Below are 26284 nucleotides of genomic sequence, written 5' to 3' on the forward strand. Positions count from 1 at the left end.
GGCAGAGGATAAAACGAACCTACATTTTTCTTCTACTCTTCTTCTATCAATCATGGGTGATGAAATCTCTACCAGGTTGCTTTAAATTGAGTGGTCCTTTAAGCTAACACTGTATTTCCGAAGTATTCTTAAACTAATACTGTATTCTTGAAGTATAAAGAAGATGAAGTTGGCATCTAGGAAAAAAGAAACACTCTATTGATCCCCGAAGAGACATTAAGAAAGCCAAAGGTCGCATAAGCAGTCTGTTTGGCAATGGCAATAGTGCAAGGGAAAGCTATTACTAAATAGGACTGTGCCCACCAGGATGCAGGAATCCGCACACTGGATCTCATTTTGCTATTTGCAATATTATTTATATTTCCTGCAAATTGGATAATATGTATCTGTAAGACAAAGCAATTTTGCTTCTTAAATAAAGAAATGGTGGCTGAAAGAATGAATAAGTGATTAGCAAAGCCAGATCTGCTTTGGTCAAGTTCACCACGACATTTACAAGTAACGTATAAGATCGCCAGAGGGTCTACAGGACCACGGAGCAAGTCTTCCAGAAAAACACCTTCGTTTCAGGGCTGAGAGAGACTCTGTAGGTGCATGTTACAGCTTGGAAGCTCCTAATGACGGGGAGTGTGGGGGGTGGGGGGGACATGCACGTGCACGTGAATAACACTTTCTCCTCCTAGTAATGGTTTTGGTTTTTTTTTAAGATTTTATTTATTTATTTGACAGAGAGAGACAGAACACAAGCAGGGGGAGTGGGAGAGGAAGAAGCAGGCTCACAGCGGAGGAGCCTGATGTGGGACTCGAACCCAGAACGCGGGGATCATGCCCTGAGCTGAAGGCAGACGCTTAACCACTGCGCTACCCAGGCGCCCCTAGTAATGGTTTTTTGACTAGCATAAGTTGTCTCTTTGATCCAGGCAAATGACCTGTTTTTCTAGCGTAAAATTTTGGAAGAACTTTTTTGTAGGTTTAAAGGATGCATTGAAAAAATGACATATTATTTTCCAGGAACTATAATCATTAGAAACTTTTGGAGGAGGGAAGAGATTCACGTAAATTGGCACTGTACAACTCAGGAATTCCGAAAGCTGCAGTTCCTCTTTAATAGAAAATGTTGAATTTTCCTTATGTAGTGAAAGGGAATGACTTACATAAATGACTTACTCGGGGCTTCCAGTTAAACTTCAAAAACAGCTCTGCAAGTCCAGCGACCTCCTGAAAAGTCCTTCTTTCACCCCATCTCAGTATGTGCAATAATGTCCTATTTTGATTAATATGTTTCTTCTTTGTTTTAACTGGTTTATTTTACTTCTGGTCTTACAGAGGTACTGAGCATCTCCTATGTGTCTTTAAGCCTCTGGGCAGCGAGTACTTTCCTTATGCCTACTGTGGCAAGGGAAGAGGAAATTCCTCAGAAAGGGTCCTTGACTCTTGCTACTCAGACACCAGCAGCATGGCATCACCTGGGAAGTTACTAGAAAATCAGACTAATTTGGGGTCCCCACCCCAAATCTACTGAAAAGGAATCTGCATCTTAACAAGATCCCCAAATGAAGCAAATGCAAATTCAAGTTTGAGAAGCACTGCCTTAGAGCACATTATTCCTCCCTGTTCAGGGATTTCCCTTCCTGGCTATCCTCCCACTTAGAAAGAACTGTAGCTGTGTGAACAGTGGCCCATTTTCAGATCTGCGTAAAATAAAGGTAGTATTTTCAATTTATATTCACCTATTTTCTATGTATTTGACCTTTTACGTGGTCTGAAAACATCAGTTTCAGGGCGGGGGGATTCTTTTTATTACAGCAAGATTATAAAGAAAGGGAAAGAAAGAGTTATTGCTCAACCTACAACATCTAAAAATTTTTTTTTATTCTTCAAAAGATAAAACACTTGAAAGTCAAGCTTCAGTAAGAGAAAAAGATTTTCTACCATCCCTATGTTTCTCCCCTTTTGCATATCACAAAGCAAGTGGATGCAGATTGTAAGTTTTTTCCATAGAATAGAAAAGATATCTATTCCACCTATTACCTAGGTCATGAATTTTTCCCTTCATTAGTTTTACTTGGAAATAATTGTATATTTATGGAAGAGCTGCAAATAGAGTATAGGGTTCTTATATACCTTTATCCAACTTCACAGAATGTTAATATTTTACAGAACATGATACAATAATTGGAATTAAAGAAATTAACACTGGTACCATACTCAGACTTTATTTGGATCTCCCCAGTTTTTCTACCAATTTTCTTTCTTTTCCAGGGTCCAATCTGTGATACCACATTGAATCTAGTACATTCGTCTTCTCCAAGCTATGATTGTTTCCGGGCCTTTCCTTGTCTTTCATGATCTTACAGTTTTGAAGGGGAGTAGGTAGAAGTTTCATAGAATGTCTCTCAATTTGATCTCATGTTTTCTTATGACTAGACTAAATTTATACTTTGAGGAAAGAATGTCAAGAGAGTAATGTTAGGCCATGAATGTTTATCCTTAATGTATAAGGATATGCTGTGGAGGAAATAAAAAGTCAGAAGATTGCTTCTTCTGGTCCCAAGAGATGGAAGGGAGAGAAGGGAGACAGAAGTAGGGCAAGTAGATAAGATGGTATCAGGGTTCTAGTCATCAATATCTCTCTTCCACATACACCTTTTAGGGGCTAATCGTCAGGGGAAGAGCAGTTTTGTAACATGTAGGTAAGTAAAGGGTGACCAGAAGCCATTGGGTTAGTGGCTCACTCCCAGATTTAGGCTCCAAGCAATGGTGTGTTGGTAAATGTTTAACAACTGGCCTTGGGGAAGTGGAGATGAGGGATAATGGGGCCCTGATTTATAATGTTTGCTCACTTCCATGGTGCAAATACTCCTATGTTGGCTGATTTGAAGCTGTCAACATGACAGCACTGAACAGAGCTTAGAAAAGCTGTATGTTAGTACGCTGTTACATACTATTTCCACCACACGCATATGCTAAACATAGGTTAATAGTCCAATGTAGTAAAATAAATAGGAGATGATTTTGAGTACTAATTACCTTTGCTTTTAATATAACTTATTTAAATGCATGTTCTTAACATTTAATTTTAAATTATGGCCATGTTGAACAACTGGAGTGCACAATTCCTGAGAAACTAACAATTGGCTAGGTTATGAGCGCCTTCCAGCACTCCACTGCTTCTAGGGGGCTCGGACTGTTTGGCTCAGCATCACATCCCGTGGGGCTTGGAAGCAACTGAACAGGGGCGGCAGCAGGTGGTAGATGCATAGGACTTAGAAGGCATCCCTGCCGGGGCACCTGGGTAGCTCAATCGGTTAAGTGCCTGAATCTTCATTTCAGCTCAGGTCATGATCTTGGGGTCATGAGACTGAGCCCCAAGTGGGGCTCCATGCTCAGTGGGAATTCTGCTTGAGATTCTCTCTCCTCACCCTCTCCCAATGCCCCTCCTGCTGCTCGCTCTCTCTCTCTCTCTCTCTCTCTCAAATAAATAAAGAAATCTTTAAAAAAAAAAAAAAAAAAGAAGGCATTCCTGCCTCCTAATGGCCTTTATGTGGGAAACAGGAGTCCCTGGAACTTCTTACCTCTCCAGTGAGACTACTGGTAGACCAGTGGCCGTGCAGGAGCAGGGAAAGAGGCCACAGGGATGGAACTTGGGGACTAGGGGACGTGTTCAGGGCTATGGCATCACACATCATTCCTAAAGACCAGATGGGACCTAGCTGCATTTCAATGGTCCCCATTCCAGAGAAAAAATGAATCCGAGGATCACTGAGTAGTTAGAGGATGGTGCATGTTACAGGGGTGCCACAGGGATAAAATAAGACTCCCCGCCACCCTGTATACCCAAATGTTACCTTGGGAAAGAGAAGGTAAAGAATCTGAGACAGACTGAGTCATCTAAACAGCATTCCTCAAAATGCGGCCCATGGGCCAGTGCCAGTCCATACATTATTACTGGTCTGGAGTGAGAGAAATACAAGTGAGAATTGGTATCTACAAATTTTTTTTATCACAAATTGGCATTGCCAGGACATCCTAGCACGTGACCAGTGGACGTGTCTTGTTGAACAAGCTACAGCCCAGCGCAGATGTGTTGAGCCGGCCCTGCGAGTGGTTTGTGCCACGAGCTGCGTACTCGTCTAATGTAGGAAGACCATGTATTTGATCCAAGATGGAACGGAAACATCAACCAATTTGAGAAGTATTAATCTAAGACTTTTGAAACCATGACCTTTGGATGGGAATAATATGCTGAATAGTTTGAATCAGAGGTTCTAACGTGTGTTCCTTGGACCAATAAAATCAGCATCAACTGGGAACTCCTTAGAAATGCAAATTCTAAGTTGCTACCAGATGTACTGAATCAGAAACCTTGGGGTGGGCCCAGCAATCTGTGTTTTAACATGCCCTCTAGGTGATTCTGCTGCACATTAGAATGTTTAAAATCAAAGAATCATGTTCAAGCTGGAGAAAAATGAAACACTATGAATTAAGTGCAAATTATTCTTGCTAGAATGCAGAGCTGGAACCCATAATGATCAGACCAGGTAGAGACAAAGAAAAAACTAAACTTGCTTTGCATTTCTGAGTGAGATGCAAGTGAGGGAGGCCAAGATGCTAACGCTGGATACTTCTAGTGGGTGCTCCTTTTTTATCTTTCTCTGAAAGCTTACCCGCAGTGCTGTGACTCCACATTTTCAAGCATAATTCATTTCCCAGCCCACATCAGCTTGTTTTTCACCAAAACAGGGTCACAGTATTAACAGAAGAGTATTTCTCTAGCTTTATTCTCACCACACGATTGCTGGATTTCTGGCTTTCCTGCATTCCTGCAACTACTGTGAATAGGTCAGGAGGCCCCTCTTGGCTACTTTGTGTCAACTGTCCTTTTCCCTCTTTGCTCTCAATTCCTGGCACCCCTCGCATATAACCTTCTCAATGCTTCTGCTCCTTCCCAGGCAGGGTTGATGCAGTTACAGCTTAGAATCTGGCCAACCTGGACCTAAGCTCTATCACAGCCAAGAAATTCTCTCGGGTCCCCACCAGTGCTCCTTTTTTTTTTTTTTTTTTTTTTTAACTGGGGGAAGCCATGCTGGGCTCACAGGATCCTCTAAGGCAGTCTTTCTCAACCCGTGTGCATGCAAATCACCTGGGGCTCTTGCTGTCGTGCAGGTCTGATCCTGTAAGTTTAGGGTGGGCCTGAGGAGCTGCATTTCTAACGAACTCCCAGGTGACCCCGACGTTGCCAGTCTGTAGACAATATTTTGAGACACAAGCTTTAGAGAAGCGATTTTTCTGCTTTCACAAAGTCTTCTCCCCAGATCTTCAACACAGCGAGGGTGCATAGTTCTAGGGTGACCAACTGCCCTGGTTTGACAGGGCTTGTCCTGAACATCCTGAGTCCTGGGCAAACCCAGATGACTGGTCATCCCAGCAGTCCTAAACCTCTCTGAACAGCCCTCATCCTTCTCCTCTCCACTCTCTCCCACCTGACACTGGCATCTTGGGCTTCTAGACTCTCTCTTAAGGTAACTGCTTTCCCTTGAGGCTCTTCATTTCTCTTCCACACGATGCCCTCCCCTTTGGCAGACCTGTCTCCACCAGCCCTAAATAGAGCTGCGTTTTCAGCCAGTATAGCTAGTTAGGCCAATAGTAGGAAGAGCTGCCTGTTTGTCGTGGTGTGGAAGGTTCCATTTCGTGTTTCCCCACAGCTGCTCAGGACTAAGAGGCCTCGCTAAGATCAGTTAGGACCATATTTGACAGTTATCTCGTGTATTTTCACAGAAACTTTTTCATCCTGCCTGGTCTCTGTAGACCAAGCAGGTTTCTCCAGGGCCTGGGAGCAATGCCTGCTGTGCTTTGCCTCTTCGCTGATGATGTGGATATTATTTGGAATCAGGAAAAATCAAAATCTTTCACTCTGGGGCTTGGCAAATACAATGTGTTTTCCAGTATTTCCAGTGGTGCTTTTTACATCGAAGCCATAAATTCTTTTAGGCAAAGCTTCATGCCTCATCATCCTAGAAATACAGCTCTGATTATATCCATCCACAGCTAAAAACCTTCATTAACACTGAATTTACAGCAGAATAATTTCCAAACTCCCCATGTTAGTACAAAGTAATGGTTCTTAAAACTTTTCTTTGCACCAGAATGACCTAGAGGGATCGCTAAAACAGACTGCTGGCCCCACCCCTGAGTTTCAGATTCCACAGGCCTGGGTGGGGGCCCAGGAACTTGCATTTTTAACGAGTTCCCAGATGATACTGACGCTGCTGGTCCACAGAACATCCTCTGAGGACCGCGGCCCTCCATCCACCCCCCTAGCTCTGGGTTACACTCCTAACCCCTGGCTGTACCACATATTTTCAAAGATAACCCTTTACCCTTGTTCATATTGTATGTTTTCCTCCTCTGTGCCTTTGTTTTGTTTCAGTCATTTATTTACTCACTGTCTTAGTCCACTCAGGCGACTAACAAAACACCACACCTGGGCGGCTTAACAACAGACATTTATTTTTCACCATTCTGGAGGCTGGGAAGTCCAAGATCAAGGTACCGGAAGATTCAGTTCTTGGTGAGGGCCCTCTTCCTGGCTTGCCGATGGTTGCCTTCTCACTGTATCATGACATGCTGAAGAGAGAAAGTGCTGGAGTCTCCTCCTCTTCTTGTAAGGGCACTAATTCCATCGTGGGGCTCTGCCCTCGGGACCTCATATAAACCTAAGTACCTCCCAGAGGCCCCACCTCCTAATACTACCACATTAGGAAGTGGGATTTCAGCATATGAATTCTGGGGGGACACGTCAGTCCATAACATTCATGGATTCGTTCACTCAATCAATGCTTCATTGTTTTATCAAAACTTTCCCCCTCTTTACTGACGTATAATTGGCAAATAAAAATCATAACGACTTAAGGTTTATAGTGTGATTGTCTGGATATACTTCCTCAAACATTTTTTTTAAAGACCAACATAACTGACCCTGTCAAATGCTCTCACGGAGTTTATGGTACAACGGAAGAGAGAAAAAATTTACGCTTTTCATGCACAGAGTGCTTCAGGGTTTCCAAAGAGATCTCACGTGCAGGCTCCCTTCTGATCTTCTCCAGACCCCTGAAAGACCAACAGGGCAGAGATTATTTTACACATTTCACAAATAAAGAAATCGAAGGCCAGGGAGTAGTTCAACCGAGGTATTGCCAACCCAGGTCTTTCCAGTCCCAGGTTAGTGTTTTTCCCACCCAATCATGCTACTTCAGTCTTGGTTCACTGTATTCCCTCTCTCACTGCTGCCTAAATTATACCTCGTCTTTAAAGCCCGATCTATCACTACCTCCTCCATGAAGCCTTCTGTGATAACCCCAGTTAAAATAATTTCTCCTTCTAATAAACGAAGGCAATATTTTGTCTCTCTACTGGCATTTATATATATATATCCTCTCTTTCTAGATCCCAATCTCCATGAGAATAGGATCACTCTCCTTTTTGTCTTCCACAGCACTCAGCTCTCAGCTTATAGTAGACGCTCATTAAAGCTCTAAGAAATGAAAAAAGAATGAAGGTTGGAGAGATGAAAATTCTACCTATTTTCCGAGTCAATGGTTATATTCATCAGATAATCAATGAAGAAAAATATATTTGAAGATGAAAGCAGAGTTCTGTCTTCTCTCTTTATCTTCTATCTCCATAAATAGGGGTAGGGAGGACTAGCCCTCAAGAAGTGATTGCTGGGTGTCAGGTGTTTGCCTGTTCTAACATTCATAGAATGTTAGAACAATGCCTTCATAACCTAACAGATAAATACTATTGCTCCTGTTTTCAAGTGGAGATCCTGAAGCCCAGAATTGTTTAGAAATGTCCCCAAATTCAGACACTGGTAACATGTTAGAGAGGGGACCATGCCCAATTCCATTTAACCTCATGTGGCATTACGAACACATGAAATCACCTCCAGTTATACTATGACAATAATAAATGGTCCAGCATTTATCTACATAAGAAATTAATTCATTGTATAATAATAATCTTGAGGTCATCCTTTAGTAACATAATCTCTCACCTTATTATTGACTTGCCATTGATTCACCATTTGCTGGTTGAATCTTTTGATCCATTTCTGCAAAAGGGGAAAGGAATTTCACTATTATCATGTGACCAGTCACCACTAATTGTGAAATGCTGGCCTGTGACTTAGACAGTGAATCTGTCTTAAGAAGTGGTATCGTGTTATAACAGAACATGCCTATTAGGAAAAAGAGTTGGAAAGGTTTGTGATAAATCCTGAAACAAAGTGGGGGTGGGATCTATCCAGAATAGATCCAGGATAGATTTATCCAGTAGATAGATCCAGTTCCATGAATAACTCCAAAAGGCACAGTAACTTTAGCAACAATGTAAAGCTCAGACATTAAGGTGATTTGTTGGACATTGACCATATCATAGAGCTGAGAATGCTTAGAGAGTTTAACCAAAGGACATTGCCAATGAACATCACAGGGCCTTGACAGAGGCAGGTAAGAGACAGACAGCATTCAGGAAACAGCTAACACCTAGAGGGGTTCAGCCCTGGGTTCTGCAGCCAAAGTCTTGTAAGAGCAGAGACCTGCAACATCCTGGAAACCAGACAGACTCATCAAAGGTGATCTTTCTCACAAATGTATGAAACACCAATGTGCATCCTTTCCTCCTATAGGTACTGCAATATTCTACCTGACAAGTACCTGTTAATTTTTAATTGGTGAGGGTTATTGCAAGGTCTTATATTCATTAGCCATTAAGACAGCTAACAGTGAATCTTGGCATCTAACAGATTTTTTGTTTGTTTACGATTTCAATGCAAATGTTTTAAGGGATGAGGAAATTCTATAAAAATCTTCTGAACTTTTTGGATCTGCCAGGTGGAAAAAAGTTTCGAAGCACATTTTCAGGCTTCCTGGGGTGTTCAATTCAGAAAAATTAAGTTACGACAAATGTCCTGTTTCATAAACAGTTTTCTATTGTTACTCAAACTGTCAGATCAGGGAGCTGGTAAAAAGTCACTCATCCAGAGAAGGGTAAAAATTAGGGAAATAGACAAATATTTTCTCTAATTCACTGAAGATGATGTTAGTATAATATTGGCTTCAATGGGCAGTTTCAATCACTCTTGTCCTCACAGATGTGACACAAGCAGTGAGGCTGAACTTCTCTAAAATAAAAAACATATCTCAGACATTTGATTACACTGCTTTCTTGGAAAGAGTTCAGAAGTGCCCCCTCAGCCAATGGTTCTTGGTTCCTTGACATCTCTGCATTGGGGAATTCATAGAAAGGACAAAGATCTATATATAGAAGCAAAACTTGTTGCTAATGTGTGTGCCTATCAAAGACTGGCAGGAGGGAACTGTCATTTTTATCTGGTCACTCAGGGTCTAAAACGATGAGGTTTCTTTGTAAAATAACAATAACAATACTAGATCATGCTGACATATTTAACTTTCAGACACTGTTCTAAATACATTTCAAGCATATTTAATCCTCACAATCAGCCTATGAGATAAGTACTATAATTATCCAAATTTTATAGGATAAGCTTAGAAACTCAGAAACAAAAGTTCAACAACCTGACCAGGGTCACACACCTAGTAAGCAGTGACACAGGCAGTCTGACTCTAGAGCCCGGGCTCTTACCCAATATGCTCTACTCCTTTTTCTGTATAGATAGTGGTATTTTATATATGAAACATAATTGTGTATACACACACACACACACACACACACACAATTTTGAGAAAATGAAAGATGGAAGAAGAGAAAAGGAAGAAGTGCTACCAACTTCATATAATTGTCATTAGCCTTTGGGGATATTTGATTTCAATCATATTTATATGCATATTTTTTTATTTGTCATAGTTCTAGGATTTTGATTTTTTTCTCTTCATATTATATCAGAAGTATTTCCTATGTTGCTAAAAGTGTTCATGATGCTCATTTTTAATTCCTGCATAATATTACACAGACTGAGTATGTTACTTACTTGACAAGTCTCCAGTTGTTAGCTATTTAGGTTGTTTCCAACAGCCCAGGGCAGGTTCAAGTGCAGGCTGTGCAGTCAGACAGCCTGGTTCAAATGTTTGTTTCTCTACTCACTAGCTACATAATCTTGAGCAAGCTATTTGACCTCTCAATGTTTCAGTTTTCTCATCTGTAAAATGAGGGTATTAGCAGTAACCACCTCCACCTACTTGGGTTTTTGGGAGGATTAATTGCATTAATTGAAGTAAAGCACTTAAAACATTGTCTGCACAGTTACTAGTATCATGAGTAAGTTTGTAGTAAACACCTTTATACATAAAACGATTCACATTAAAAATTATTTCCTTAATAGACATTCCCAGACATAAGATTACTGGGTCAAAAGACGAATCTTTTTTGTTCTAATATCTGATTTACATTGCCAAAGCGTTTCCAAAAAGTATTATATAGATTTATATGCCACCAGTTATGTAAGAAGAAACCACTTTCCAGTGTACTTTGCTGACTTTAGGTATTAACATTAAATCTTCTATTGCTTTGCCTTCCAGTTCATCAATCTGTTCTTCAGCTGTTTCTAGTTTGCCCTTCAACCCATCCATTGAGTTTTTAATTGCTGTCAGTTTATTTCTCAGTTCCAGAATTTCCATTTGATTTTTATCACAGTTACCAATAATATGCTACAATTCCCTATCTTCTCATCTAATTTTGTTAATTTATTAATCACAGATATTTTAAAGTCTATGATCTGGTACAGATATGGCTGGTAATTTTATTGCCAGACATTGTATATGAAAAATTGTAGAGATAATTTGAACCTCTGGGTGATCAAATCTTTCCCAAGTGGGGTTTTACCTTAGCTTCTAACAGGAAGTTACGTAAGATCTTATATGAGATCTCTTTTGGATTCCCTGCCCTCTGGGTTCTCTGCCTCTCAAATCCTCTCTGCCCTGAATCTCTGAGATGCTTTTAAACAAATATTTGCTAGATTTTATCCAGGTTTTCCACTTTCTCTCAGAGGATAAGTTGATCTAAATGAAAATAATCTGTAACAGCTGGGAATGTAAATCCTTGACATTAATTTTAAAATAATTGATTAAACCTAAATACAGCTTATTTTTGTTTTAGTGTATATTCAATTGATTATTAGTAAGGCTGAATGTTTTTATTTGTTTGCAAATGTGTTATATTTCATCTTTTGTGAAATGTGATTTTAGTCATCTCATACATGATTCTATTCTTATCTCATGTATTAGTTCTCAGCTGTGGAGTCTGTATGAACTTCTGTTAATAATATGATTATTGACCTTTTGTTATGTTCAAATAATTGTACCTGGCCTACTGTTTGTTTGTTTTATTGCTGTCTTAATATAACCAATATATTTTATCTTTACTTTGCAATTTGTTACAGTATTCTAAACCTATAAAAACAAATCCCTTTAGACTTCCTACATTTTGAGTTTTGCTATTGTATTATACATGTATCATGAGTATACAAATTGATTTTTTCAGTTAATCTGTCCATATATTATAAAATATTTTTCCTTCCCATTGATTTGTGTTCTGACATTAACAAATATTCCATTATTATATAAAGTACGATTTACTTTGACCACATATTTTGCCTCATTAATTTATTTTGTTGCCAATATCACATGGTTTTAATTATTATAACTTTATAATATACTTTAATATTTGATGAAACTAGTCTGTCCTCATTACCTTTCTTTCTGAGAACTGATTTCCACTATTCTTGCATACTTTCTTTTCCAGATTTATGTCAAAATCAAGTTCCTCTCACCATTACCTCAAAATGTGAAAAACAGAAGAGACATTATTGCTAGATTTCCCATTAAACCTATACTTTGGAGCTCTCAAAAAAGTTTCATTTAGATAGGTAACATATTTCTGTTTAAACTCAGAGTTTTATATATTTTGTTGCTCTTATAAATAAATCTCTCTTAGAGGTTTATGTTTAAGCTAATGGTTACTAATATTTAGAAATATTAGTAACATAACTGATTTATGTTACTAGTCATATGTCTGCCAATATTTTACTAATTTATTAAGTTTATTTACATCTTTTCCACTTCCTTGGGTTTTCAAGCTATAAAAATTTTTTCCAGTCATAATGATAATGTATATTTTTTCACTCTTTACAGGTCTTCTTTTTTATTACTTAAGAAAAAGATTTTATTTATTTATTTGAGAGAGAGAGAGAGACAGCATGAGTGGGGCAGGGAGGGCAGAGGGAAAGGGAGAAGCAGACTCCTCACTGAGCAGGGAGCCCAACTCAGGGCTTGATCCTGGGACACCAGGACCATGACCTGAGCCAAAGGCAGACACTTAACCGACTGAGCCACCCAGGTGCCCCGAGGTCTTCTTTCTTTAGTATGTTTTATATATTGATAAGGACTTTAAAAATAATGTTTAATAACATTATTATGGCAGAATGATTATACCAACTTCTACCCCATCCCTGTTTTTAAACATGTATATTTCTAGTATTTTTACATTAATTTTAATACTATTAGTTAAAAATATTTATTATCATGCTAAAAATATTTTATTTTTCTTTTCATTTTATCAGGAACAAGTATTAAATTTTATCCAACACTTTACAAAACAATCTATGAAAATAATAATTTACTTCTTATTTAATTTACCAATATGAAATATTTTATTAGTTTAACCTCTAATTTTGCACTGCTTGGGTATACATTATTTTCATTATTTTCTTATGATGAGCTTTATTGCATTTTTAAAAAGCATGTTAAGTTATTTTAGGTTTAAGCTTATTTAATGCATTATTTTTCAGTGCCATTTTTCCTTTACTAATATTACATTAACAATAATTGTAAAATAGTCCTTTTTGTCTTATTTACTGTTTTTTTTTTTGAAAAAATTCTGCTTGTGACCATGTTAGGCTGCAAAATCTTTGCCCTTTTAAAAAATATTTCCATGTCATTTTTCTTTAAGTATGACTCTACTTTTTTTTTTTAAAGATGTTATTTATTTATTTGACAGAGATAGAAACAGCCAGCGAGAGAGGGAACACAAGCAGGGGGAGTGGGAGAGGAAGAAGCAGGCTCATAGTGGAGGAGCCTGATGTGGGTCTCGATCCCATAACGCCGGGATCACGCCCTGAGCCAAAGGCAGACGCTTAACCGCTGTGCCACCCAGGCGCCCCATAAGTATGACTCTTCCAAGCACCACCAAATCATAAGACTTTCATTTTAATTTAATATGGAGATCTTTCCATTTGAATAGAGAAATTTAAGACATTTATACTTGTCATAATTTTTTAGCTTGATTGTACTTATTTTATACTTTCTTCTTTTCAATAATTCCTTATTGTTTCCTTTCCATTTTGTCTTTTGAACTGTTTTATCTCCTACAATTATTTATAAAATAGATATTCTCCTTCCCATTCAACTAGTATCTATATTAAATTGTTCACAACTACCCTTAAATGCATTCTTATCTAATGATTTAAAAATAAAGCAACAGGGGTGCCTGGGTAGCTCAGTTGGTTAAGCACCTGACTCTTGATTTTGGCTCAGGTCAAGATCTCATGGGTTGTGAGACTGAGCCCTGCATTAGGCTCCCAGGTCAGTGGGGAGTCTGCTTGAGATTCTTCCCCTCTCCCTTCCCCCATTCTTCCTCCCCACCACGTGCTTTCTCTCAAATAAATAAACAAATCTTTAAATAAATAAATAAAAATAAAACAGCAACTTCTAATGCTTTTGTGTTCTCCATGTCCTCTTTCCACATTGTGGTTATTAATTACAGACTCTTATTTTAAATTCTAAAAACTTCTTTATAAGATTATTCTATTGGAAGCATTGCTCCCTTAGTAAAGAAAAACATCTAATCATTAACATCAATTCTTAATTCCCTTCAATTTCCCCTATATTTTATTCATTTATTACTTCATCTTGACCCTCAGTGCTTAGTTAGCACTAAGCTTTTTCCTGGTATTCCCTGTTCTTGATTTTTTATGTATCTGACCACTTAGTGATCTAGACGATATCTCTTTGCAATTTTTACAGAAAGTACTCTTAGTTGTTATACCTTCTGACACCTTCCTGATTTAAAAATGTTCTTCTGTTGTTCTTATGTATGAGCCAATAATCAGGTAGGCATAAAACTTAAAGAATCAAACTTGTTTTGCTTAAAATTATGTAAAAATTTACATTTGGTCTTAGAAATGTTCTTGTTCCGTAAAAGAAATATGAAGACGATCTACAAAAATAGATATCTGTTTTCTTAGACATTGAAGGAATTTTGTTTGTTCTAGAAATTTAAAAATTTACCAGCCTGTGACAAGCCATTTATCTCTACCCCTTAATTTTCCTCAAAAGAAACCTTACAACTTTAGTGCAGTTTTTATATACAGAGTTTTCTTCTGTTGTAAACTTTGATTTTTACTTCTGATCCACCTGCTCTAGTTTTAGGGGAACATCCATTATTTTATTCATAAGTATAAGAAATGTTTATCTAATATTAACAGCATATACTATGTGGTAAGCCCTCTGTTGCGGGCTAGGGTTACAATAATAAGATGTTTATTGCTCTCAAGGAGCTTACATTCTAAGTTAGACCTCCATAATTTGTCTATCCAATTTCCTTTCACCCTTTTAACTTTTATTCATTTTCTTTGGATGTTTAGACTAGTTATGAAGCTTTTCTTCTGTATCCCTAATTTCTATTTCTGCAAAACAGAAATTTCACCTACTGAATTTTTCATTTAGTCACAATCTATTCTTATTTTTACCTGTTCTTGTTTAATTAAAAACAATATAGTCCCTCCTGCTATATTGTTATAATTACATTCCTAAAAAGCCTCGTATTATCAGAAGGTTATTATAAAAACAATTATTTCAAGGAGAAAAGGGGCTGGGGCTAAGTAGTTTCAAATGCACAATAATAAGATAATTTGACTACCATAATTTCAATAATAAATGTGTTTTTATATTTCTAATTGTTTTTAACTCAAATTGTAACCAATAAATTGATCTATCAAAACAAGTAAATACGATTCTCAACATTACCAATCAAGTAATGTAAGACTTACAACATAAAGCAAAACCAGATCTTAGACGATGTGTTACTAGGACCATAAAATAGATTATATTGCAGTTTGCAACTCTCCAAGTAAAGAAAAAACTATAACACTAACTGATCAACCAGCTGATCAAACAAATCTATTCCGGGTATTTTTATGGAGTAACTGCATGTCTACATATATAGCTATAGTTCTAAATATGCCATCATGTTAAAACTAATAATAGCAAGTACAATGCAAATGATGTATATTAATGTAGCCATGATGTTACCTCTAATTCCATCTACAAAACCACAGGAAGTGGGAGAAATGATTGAACTTTCCTATGGAAACAACCAGTTTCTGGTATCCTTCATGTGTTGGGATATGTTCATTGCTCCATTTCCAAAAACTGCCAAGAGACCCAACAAAGTGGGAGCCCAAGAGAAAAAGACCCCAGGTCTTCAATGTGCTCCCACAAAATTCCCTTTTTCCTGTAAGTTTGCAGAGTCAACTTCTAGCATTTACGACATATTTCAAGTCACTGGTGCACAAGGCCCAAGAAGCCATCAAAGGGAAGTCTTATGTTTGACCGTTAAAATGCAGAAACACAATTCTGGCCAGGAACAACTTTCACTCCGCTAGCATAGGAAACTCCCAGAGTGTGTCAGGGCCAGCAACATAGAAGGCCATAGGAGCATGTTAGAGGGCAAACTGGAATTGATGAAGTAGACTTTTCATTCTTCCCACTCTCTAGAATATGCTTATTTGTTATATTTTTATTGCTGATTCATAAAATTCTTTTCCAGGTGGTTCTAAATCCTTTAAAAAGTGTAATTCACTGGAAGAATGTTCCTATAGTGCAGCTCATTTGTGTCTTCCCCGAAGTTCCCCAAATTGGAATCTTAAAATATGCATATTGGGATGAAAAAACAGCTTAAAAACAGTTTTGTTAAATGTCTGTTTTTTAAATTCAATGAATGATTTAAAAAATTAGCTTCATTGTTTTTTAATTTACCATCTGTTAACTTAATAAATATGAGTTCTTAAAGTTAACCTAATTGTCTTGGAATTTGTTGTTTTTGAAGCTGATTAAAGTTATTTAAATTAATTTTATTGTACATCCAGACTAGAACAAAGCATGTCTGCATTTGAATAGATCTTGGCTAATAATTTACAAATAAATGTGTCCATTTTTAAAATGGACTAATTTTGTTTATGGTCCTTAATATGTATTAGCCAACTGGTAGAGATGTGGAGATGCAACGTTAGATACACAAAGGGATAGTGTATCAATACACCAAAACTAGTAGCCATTAAAAACTGACCAAGTACAAACTTCCATCAACTCTCTTTTGTCTAATAAAGAGGAAATGTAGAGAGAATATCAACTGGAATGCTATTTATTTTCACCCTACATTCCCATGGATGAAAGGAGTTGCTATGTTTTTAAACATCATCCTGTCTCTGGTCATAGTTTCTTAGACTATGGGTGGTCACCAGATCCAAGTGAGCCAATCAGACTCACCCCTAAGAATTGTGAAGACAGAAAGATGGGCCTTTCTCTGGGTGGCTTGACTGAAGCATCCATGGTTCAAGAACAACTGGCAATCACGATCTGCTATGTAATTGAGGAGAAGAGGTAACTGTACTGCCATGAGAAAGACAGAGAAGAAATATGGAGAGAGAGGATTGACTGGGTTCCCTGTAGCACTTAATACATCTATTCCTGAAATCCCATTGCACCCTTGACTTTGGATTCCACAAAAACTCCAGTTGTGCTTTTCCCTTCTTCCTTAAGCTCACAGAGTCAGCTTCTATCACTTACAAGTCAAAAGAACTTGAACTAATGCATAGGAGAGAAAATCCTACTGGTAGCAATGATTTTTTTAATCATGAGGCTTTACTCCTCCCCCTGCTTTCCTTCTGATGAGAAATTAAGAATTTTAACATGTAGTTTATCTAGTCTTTCTTTTATGGTTATTGCTTTTATGGCTTATCTAAGAAATTTTGTCTATCTCCAAGTGATGTTTTCCTCTACAACTTTATGGTTTTCATTCCACATTTAGAGCTATAATCCACTGGCAAGGAATTTTTGTGTATGGTGTGAGGTAGGGATGAAGGGTTTTTTTTGTTTGTTTGTTTTCTGTATGGATATTTAGTTATCCTAGCACCATTTGTTGAAAACACTTTCTTTTGTGTATTGGGTTGCTTTGGCAGAGGGGAAAGTTGGGGGAAGGATCATCTGAAGCCATCTAAAACTAAACTAATGACTCAATACTAAAATGCTGAGGCAGACTTCTTTTATTAACTTTATTAATGAGTTTAAGAAAATAATAGTAACTTCTTCACTTAAAAGAATGAGTTAATAATTCATTCATCAGAATTCACTTCCTCCATAAACTTGCATGTAATATACCTAAAATATATCTCATGACTAACAGTCAAATCCGTTTTCTGTTTCATGCTGTTGCCAGTTTACCCCTTTCCATTGTCTGTATAATGTGCATCCATTTATGTTCCAAATATTAAAAGGAGCCAGGCATACTGAGAACCAGGCTAGGACTATATCTATTAGATGGAACAAACTACCTATGTCCAGGAATACTAAACAAAACAAAACAAAACTAATAACCAAGTCAAAGCAGGATTCAACTGCTGGTCCTGTCTGTTTGTCTCTCTTCTGTGTACCATACCTGGAACTTTTACTGCCCTTTCAGTCATATAAATCAGCTTCCAAGTTGTCTCAGGAAAATCCAAAAGAAATAATATTATTGTATATTTAAGATGACCTCAAAGTGTGATTTCGAAATCCATTGATTCCCAATGTGCAAGTCACAGATGACCTGCATACAAATCATCTTCACAGCACACATAGAAAATGTTTAATATTTGCCAAAAACTCTGGGGTAACTGTATGAGGCAACTGGCTCAGGAACTCTGAGCATCCTAAGCCCTTCCCAGGCTCTTGTGGGTCATCTTTAAGGTTGAAAGTTTCAATACCTTGGCACACCTGTTATCCTTTTGTACCATAGCACTTGGCTCATCCTCATCTAAGTACTTCTAAAAAATGTACAGTAGTGGATGGAAAATTTATAGGTCTGGCTAATAAGCATTCCCTATTTCTGGAATAATTATCTCCAATTTATCTCAGAGAACAATACCTCCCCCATTCCCAGCCTACACAATTTGCGTAGGGTGGCTACACCCCTAAATCCAAGGTGGGCATTTGACCCAAGACTGGTGAGTTAAAGAACCATAGCCCTTGATCAGGGTTATAAGTGCAGGTATAAGTACATGATACAACTTGATATAATCACAATCAGGTGTAGTTCTTTTGATGGAAATTTTGAGAAAGAAAGTGCTCTTTTGTTGGAGTTTCTCTATCAGAAGAATAGAAGCTTGGAAGGACTAGCTTACTACAGTAAAAGGAAAACTAGACTAAGAATGAAGTTAAAGCAGAAGATGACACAGAAGAAAGCAGAAGCAAGAGATAGTTGGTGACATTATTTGAGCAGATAGATCTAATTATGCCTAAAGCACTCCTTACGCTGCATTTCCAACGTGTGTGTGTGAGTGTGTGTGTGTGTGTGTGTGTGTGTGTGTGTGTGTGTTGAGGGGGGTCGAGAATCAAAAGTGAAACATAACTTTCATTTATGATTTGGATTTCTGTCCCTTTTAACCCAAGTTTCCCGAATCCACATGGATCACTGGATCCCCGCTCTATTTCTACCAGATCTGAATTTATGGACATGGAGCCAAGGAATCTGCATTTTAAATAAGCATTCTATTTAATTCCTAGACACAGTAAAGTTTGAGATCTACCAGTATGCGGAAATTAGGGGTGAAAAGAACAAACAATCCCCACCCTGATGTTTGTTGACATCAACAAAACAGTTGGTTAGTTACAGAATCAGAACTAGAATCCAGTTCTCCTCTTTTCTTCCTGGTGACTTGATTTCCCCAAGGTCATGCTCTATTACTTTTTCCCTACTCCAACACATCTTTCATCTAAAATGTAAACATTTACTAATGGCAAAGAGTCTACATTTGGGCAGCATTCATAGCATATAAAAATAGGAGGTGCTTTAACAATTTTAAGATAAATGTTACTAGTGAATATGTTCTGGACTTGGCAAACATTTCCACAAAAGTTATAGAAGAGAAAAAGCATTCCACTGTGTGTGTAGCTGTTTTAATAGAAAAATAATTTCTTCCAAAATGTTTCAGTAAAAAATAAATATTCCAGAAATGGAGGCCATCATTATTCTCTGGCTTTGAGTCCCCTTGGGAGGTACTTTGAGTCACCCAGGAGGTACTTGCTTCTTTCTATCCCCCTTACATTCCAGTCAATTCACTTTGTCCTCTTGTTTACATCCCAGGATTTCCTCTCTATCAGAATAATAATGACAACAACATTAACAAAAGAAAACATAATCTTTATTGACCACTAACCCTGTTGAAGCTCTAGCATTTGCTAACTCCAGGAGGTGAGCACAAGGATAATCCCCACCAAAGGCATGAGGAAATTGAGGCCGGAAGCTAAGAGACTGGCCCAAGGTCATGCTAGTGACCAGTTGAACCTGGATTAGAATCCAGGTGGTTTGACACCCTAAGGCTGCTTTGCCTATATGTCTATAAATTTTGTCTATTTTTTCCCTTAAATTCACTTAAAATATTATAATCTGCTCATGCTGCTTCTTTGTATTCAAAACTCATGGGACACATAAAATGGATGGGTTTTATTGTCCATAAATTATACCTCAAGAAAGTTGAGCTAAAAAGTTACAATTTGTAGAGCCAAATTGCTAAGAATTTAAAGACTTGATTGTTCAATGAATTGAGTGGCTTTAAGAACATGGATGTGCCCCTGTATATATAATATACATATATACGTGTGTGTGTGTGTATGTATATATGTGTGTGTGTATGTATGTGTGTGTGTGTGTATATATATATATATATATATATATACACACACACACACTATACTATACAGAGTTTGGCCTTCACTATAAATATGCATAAGCTACACAAAAGGGTGTAGTGTCGTTTTACAAAGCCTGGGACTACAGACTTTTAGGGCCTGGTGCAAGAGTCATGTGTTTAGCTGGCATTCCTTTACAAGGTAGGATCAGTAAGCTTAGTCCTAGATAATATTCTGATGCTGTGCTGATCTTTATGTCCTTCTCTAGATGATTTATGCATTTTTAAAAACCAATAATATTTATCACAGAGAGATACAAAAATTACACATGATCAATGTAAGATCATTGTGCTCTTGAAAAATTAAGTCTAACAAAGGAAGCATATGGCATAAGGAGTCCTCAAAAAATGTGCCCTCCTTCTAAAACTTTAGCTTTTCTCTCTTTCATTCATTAGCTCTTCAAATATTTATCGGATGCCCGCATATACATGGAAAGTTGTATACTTAAAAAAGGCAGTGTTATAAAGGGCTTTGCATCATCCCTCAAATGATATTATTGAGTATCAATTACAGCCTCCCAAGCTCCAGACTTTTCCTGTCTACTTTGCCACCAGAGAGATCTATTTTTTTAAGATTTTTATTTTTAAGCAATCTCTACACCCAACACAGGCCTTGAACCCACAAACCTGAGATCAAAAGTCACGTGCTTCACCAACTGAGCCAGCTGGGTGCCCTCCCAGTGATCTTTCTGAAGAGTTTTCTGTTGGTGTTACTCCTGTCCTCACGATCTTTAATGACCCCCTATCTCATACGGTAGGAGACATTTGACTGGAGGTCTTTATGCTCATTTTCATCCGTAGACATGTTTTCTCCCCACATGTGTACTTTAAGATGTGGGTAAGTTCTCAACATTTAATATTTCAATTTTTCATATAAAACCAAATTAGCAACTTCTCTTTAACAACTTGAAGACCAGGGGCATCTGGGTGGCTCTGTTGGTTAAGCCCCAACTCTTGATTTCGGCTCAGGTCATGATCTCAGGGTCCTGGCATGGAGACCTGTGGGGGTGGGGGGCTCCCCGCTCAGTGGGAAGTCTGCTTGAGGATTCTCTCTCCCTCTCCCTCTGGCCCTCTGCCCTTCGCCCACTCTAAATAAATCTTAAAAAAAAAAAAAAAAAAGTAACCTCAATTGGAAGACCTGACATTCAGCATCATTGACGTTGACTATCCCATTTGGACAGGGAATATATTCTCCAGATTGCCAGAGTCTCCACCACTGCTTATGGTCTCAACTTGGTCTTCTTTGCTTACTTGTACCCATGCTTGGCCCAGAGTAAACGGAGGAGTTTGCAATCTGATAAATGGGATCTAGCTGGTCTGCAAGGCTCTTCTCAATTTGTAGTTGCTTGATTTCATGCTTCCCAAAGATCTCATGTTCCAGCCACACTGAGTTCCTGGTAGTTCCCTAAACACCAAGCTTGGTGTTAGGGAACACCTTTACTCATATTGGTCTCTCTGCTTGAAATATCCTTTATCTTCCTTTTCTGCCTAGAAGAGTCTCACTTATCCTCAGGACTTAGTTCAATTCCTCTATGAACTTTCCTAAATCCTGCCAGAGTTATTTGCTTCTTCCCAAGTGTTCCCATAGCACTATGTGCCTCTATTAGCTTTGCAATGACTTTTCTTTCTGTGTGCCCAGTTGGAAAATGTGTTTCTTTTTTTTTTTTTTTTTTTTAAGATTTTATTTATTTATTTGACAGAGAGAGAAAGACAGCGAGAGAGGGAACACAAGCAGGGGGAGTGGGAGAGGAAGAAGCAGGTTTCCAGTGGAGGAGCCTAATGTGGGGCTCGATCCTAGGACTCTGGGATCACGCCCTGAGCCAAAGGCAGATGCTTAACGACTGAGCCACCCAGGTGCCCCGGAAAATGTGTTTCTTAACAAGAAGAACTCTTAATAGTCTCCATATACACAGTCCTTAATAGAGTATCTGCCATCAATAAGTGAGTGTTTATTGAATGAACAAAAAGATGGCTAAATGAATGAATGAATACTTCCAAGAGAGTTTTTATTTGTGTTGCAAAATTTTGATGTTTAAAATAAGGGAAGTAACTATTCAAGACAAAATTTCAAAATTTGATAATGATCGTGACATCTTCAGATAACATTTTTTTCCCCCAGATAACACTTCTGAAAAGTTCCTGTTCATGGTACCCCTTCTCGGAAAACAAGCCTTGAAAAAATAAAATACATATAATATCAAGAAATACATAAAGAATGACTTAAAATTGATGGGGGCACCGCAATTTGGGGGGAAGGGGTAGGATGGTAGTGCTGCATTCAAAGAGAGAATAGATGGAGAAGAAGTCACAGCATGCCTGTCTCCCTATAATGTGGTGGCCTCTCCAGCAGAGTTTACCCTGAAGAATGAAACACTTAGGCCACAAAGGAGCAGGTGGGATCATTTAGCTAGAGGATATCAATGCACAAGGGCCACTAAGAGTATGTTAGTCCTTAAAAGCTGTGCACCATAGCTCTCTACTTTGGGGCACAAGGTAGGCTGTACTATCTGGCCTTATTGTGATGATTCTATGGAGCCCGGCAACTAATCCTGGCCAATTAGTCGTGAGCCCAAATGCTGTGTGTCACTTCTGGCCACAGCATTTCAGTGCCACCCTGACACCCTCTGAATGACCTTTATTCTTCCCATAGTGACATGAAACATTCAAGATGGCAACTGTTCTGTCAGCCTGGGACCCTGAATGAGGAGACATGGAACAGACCAGTGGACTTGCAACGTTCTCAGCACGACCAAGAAAACAACTTTGGTCATTGCAGATCACTAAACACTGGAATTGTTTGTTATTCTGGCATAAGATAGCCTCTCCTAACTATTATAACAGATTTGCTCTGTTTGGCAGAACTGAGACTAATGGTTGGAAGTTTTAGGGTTTATAGGATTTAGGAGTTTTAGGGTTGAAAGTTTGAGGGAAGTCTGCATCAATTTTGTTCAATTTAAAAAAATGTAATAAAGTATACAAAGATGGAATGAACTACTTAGGATATTTCTCATTTATACACGCAATAGACATTGAACTTTACCCTGCGGTAACTATTCTGTAGATAAAATTTCTGCCTGTATGTCGGTAAGCGGCGAGTTCCTCTTCACTCAAGGTGTCTGCCCTGGTAGCCCCTGAAGGTTTGACCTGACAAATTAACTTCAAAAATACATTCCAACCAGGAACTTCAGGATGTCTAGTTCTTCTGGTCTAAAAAAGAAAAGAAAAATCTATTTTCTCTAATATTCTTTTGATTTCATCCATTTACTGATACAGTGAGTTGTGTTTTCACATTTTGATGTGATCTTGCCACCAAACAAATTCCCTGCAGGACAATACTGTTTTATCCCTCCTTTGCATCTTTCTCACACTGTTTAGTAGGCAGGATTTGTTGTCTATTCTCCTAGGAAAATAATCAGCTTTTGACATTAGTTATTATTATTGACCATTTGATATGTTTCATATTTATGTGCCTTTTGACCATTTAAATCAGATTTGGACTTGTTAAAAAAAAATCTAGGAGCAGAAATATATTAGCCTAATAACTTTCAGGCAAAATACCTTTTTCTTCTGGAAAAAAAAAAAGGCTTATCCTAGTACTATTGAATTTGTGGCCAATTACAATATTTCATTAACATCTTAATTCAGTAAGTATTTAATGTATTCCTACTATGTGCCAGGGGGCAAGGTTTACAAAAGAGTTTATCAAGTTATGTTACCTAATGCACTGTACGCATCATTACATAATTCTGTATTATAATAGAGCCTGTGAGCTCTCTGTTCAAGACTATTTAGGGGGAAAAAAGCAAATTCAAAAGGCTGGGGCAAAATGTTCCTTTGGTTTCATGCAGGGGAGCGTATCATACTTCAGATTCAGGGAACTTAGTTGATAACTTTGGGAAATAAATGAGTACGTAAGACTGGTAAGGGAGAAAAAAAAACCACTTTATTTATTTATTTATTTATTTATTTATTTATGGATTTCAATTTCTGTTAAGCTTCACTTCAGCCTTTCAGAATTGGAGAATCAGCCGCCTGCTGTAAGAAATTGCTAATAAGCAGTAATTAAAGACTGAGAATTTATTCTTCCCATTCCAAACCTGATGTCATTCCCAGATGGAGATATTTGTACTAGTTAGGCAATTCAGCATTTTGGTAAATTAAGGCAGGAGATTCGTTGTCTCTTGGGTCCTGTGGATGCAGGAAGTGGTCCAGGAGGGAAAACTTGTGTTTTGTTTTTGCCCATTTATACCTTTTTGCTTTGCTTTACAGAACCAGGAGTTGAGGTGGGCACTTGCATCTTAGAAACGAGGGGCTAGTTCTCTAAAACAACACTAATTCATAAACTTTTTATATTCTTATGTCTTTGGAATTGTTGTCTTTGCATAAAGTGACAATCAACTGAAAGAGACGGACATTCCAGTGAATCCAACACCACTGATAGGAAAGAACTGGCATATCAGAAACAGCAAGAATACATGCGCTATCCTCCTTTATTTAGAAAAACCACACAAAAATACAGCACAGTTGATGTGCTGTTACCAGGACTTGAAAGTAGAATCAACCACTGTGTAAAAGATAAAATAAGACTGCACGAATATGAGGATTTTCCCAGCGTGCTTTATTCATAGACATCTGACAGAAGAGGACCTAACAGAGCTTTTAGGAAAAACTGAATTCTCAGCCCACAGTCACTTTCCAGGAACTTCACTGCAAACAGTGCTCTGCGCTGGCGGGATGGAGATCTTAGCAATCTCCCTCCTGCTTCCATAGTTTCCTTCTCTCTAAATACAATTATGTATGGGGACTTAATGAGAGAGCAAGCCTTGTGTGAAAGGAACTCAGGAAAGTGCAGCTTCTAAAAATACACCGAGGCGGCTCTACAGTCCTTATTGTTACAAACTGACGTTTTGCAGTTCGAGCTACAAACCTAACAACTACACACACGCACACAAACACACATACACACACACGAAGAAAAAAGTAGACTGTTTTTCCTTTCTGCAATCCCCTTAACTTTGAGTAAACAGTAGTAATTTTCTGTTGTCATACTCAATGCAAATTTCCCAAAGACGACACAACACAAAACAAAAGACCTGTTAGCTTCCTACAGGCGGGGTGGGGGTTGGGGTGGAGGATGGCAGGAGGAGAGGGGCAAAGTTGATGGAGTTCTCATTTCTCCTTAGCCTGGTCTCCTGAACCTCAAAGTCACTCTGCTGTTGCAGAGGTTTTTGGAGTTTCATTCACCTTCTGGGAAGGTTCCCTTGCCCCTCTCCTCCGCGAACCCCCTGTCATTAAATTCTCATCACTTGCCCTCTTTGCTTCCAGCTTTTTGGAGAAACTGGACCTCAGTTCAGGGTCTTTTCCCAGTGGATTTTAAAGAAGTACAGCGGCCAACGGGAGGATACATATTAAACAAATGGGCAGGGGCGCGGGGTGAGGGTCTGCAAGAGGGCCCCCCTCCTTCTCCCTCCACCACGTGCTCCTCAGTTGGGGTGCAGCACTCCTGGATGGGTGCTGAGGGGCGAGGGTAGGCTGGAGGGAGATGGACAGAGCAGGCTGTAAGGGAAGGAGGCCCCCTAGGAGAGATCGTCTCGACCGAATACTGACGAGAAAAAAAAATTGGCCCACATGCCCCTAGTGGGGAGCGATACACCCCACGCGGGCTGGTTTTGGGGGGGTGCGTAGGGCCCTCTCACCTGACTTCCTCCTCCGCTGGCACACACACTACAATCACCCGCTTCTCACCCCCCCCCCCAAAAAAAAGCCCAGCCAAACAACGAACAACAAGAGGAAGCCGCAGGCGGCAAGAGGAGGGGTGCGCGTGGTGGGGGCCCGGGAGAGGTGAGGGGGCAGGGTTGGCGGGCGTCGAGAACCGCGCCGCGCACCCCTAAGCGTACTCCCAGGCGCCCACACTTACCCCTAGCGGCTGAGGGTCCGGTCTTCGGCGCCAATCCCAGCGCGCGCCTCTCGCCCGCCCTCGTCCCTCCGGCCCGCCGCCCCCCACACCCCGGCCGGCGCGCTGGGAGGGAGCCTGGGAGCGGCGCGCGGCGGCGGCAACGGCGGCGGCGGCAGCGGCTCGGGCTCGGCTCGGCTCGGGCTCCGGGGCGCTCAGTGCAGCCGGCGGCCGCCGAGGCTCCACCGCCAGGGGGAGAAGCCGGGGCGGGCGCTGGGGAGGCGGGCCGGGCCCTCGCCGCCCCGCCGGCCAGCCCGCGTCGCACAAGCTCGGGAGCGGCGGCGACGCGG

At 39.2% G+C, this 26284-nt stretch overlaps 1 long non-coding RNA gene across 1 annotated transcript; it reads right to left on the bottom strand.

Annotated features, from left to right (window-relative positions):
• Positions 1-6321: 6321 nt before the first annotated feature.
• Positions 6322-26063, bottom strand: LOC123788481 (uncharacterized). The gene is made up of 4 exons (XR_006778512.2): positions 25959-26063; positions 8057-8113; positions 7034-7110; positions 6322-6627 (listed from the first exon to the last, which is right to left on the bottom strand). It is a non-coding gene; the product is annotated as an uncharacterized LOC123788481 (long non-coding RNA).
• Between the last annotated feature and the right edge of the window lie 221 nt (positions 26064-26284).

The sequence above is a fragment of the Ursus americanus genome, chromosome 20 (assembly GCF_024610735.1).
Source record: "Ursus americanus isolate L20-20 chromosome 20, mUrsAme1.1.p, whole genome shotgun sequence".
NCBI classification, from domain to species: domain Eukaryota; kingdom Metazoa; phylum Chordata; class Mammalia; order Carnivora; family Ursidae; genus Ursus; species Ursus americanus.